Source organism: Camelina sativa, chromosome 9 (genome assembly GCF_000633955.1).
Source record: "Camelina sativa cultivar DH55 chromosome 9, Cs, whole genome shotgun sequence".
Lineage (NCBI taxonomy): Eukaryota > Viridiplantae > Streptophyta > Magnoliopsida > Brassicales > Brassicaceae > Camelina > Camelina sativa.
In genome coordinates this window covers 925,626-926,089 of record NC_025693.1, presented here as the reverse complement: position 1 = coordinate 926,089, position 464 = coordinate 925,626, and positions in this window count along the sequence as shown.

The window sequence follows — 464 nt, the reverse complement described above, 5'->3', positions numbered from 1 at the left end:
GTCTTATAACGAGATAACTCAAACATAAAATCATTACCGGTTACAATAGCATCCGAAGATGACGGTGGGAGAGTAGAAAAAGACAGATTATCGCCGGCAGAATTTGGGTTAGATTTCGCCGACGATAAGGACAGAGAGTTTAAAAACCGTTCACTTTCCCTCTCATTGTAACTGTCGATGCTGGAAAGATAACTCAGCAGTCATAAACGGTATCTCAGCCAACCGTCAAATTAGAATGATTAAATAACCGACTAAACCGAACCGAACCGAAAAAATAATTTTTCCCAATTTGGTATTTTTGTATTGGTATGTTTGCCTAGTTTTCTTATATTCGGCTTATTTCGGTTATATTATGCTAATCTACCTAATTACAATATATTTTGGGTTATTTATTGTTAGATATTCATCTAACCGACCAATAACCGGAAATAACCAAAAATTAATTTCAAAATTTTAAAATTTTA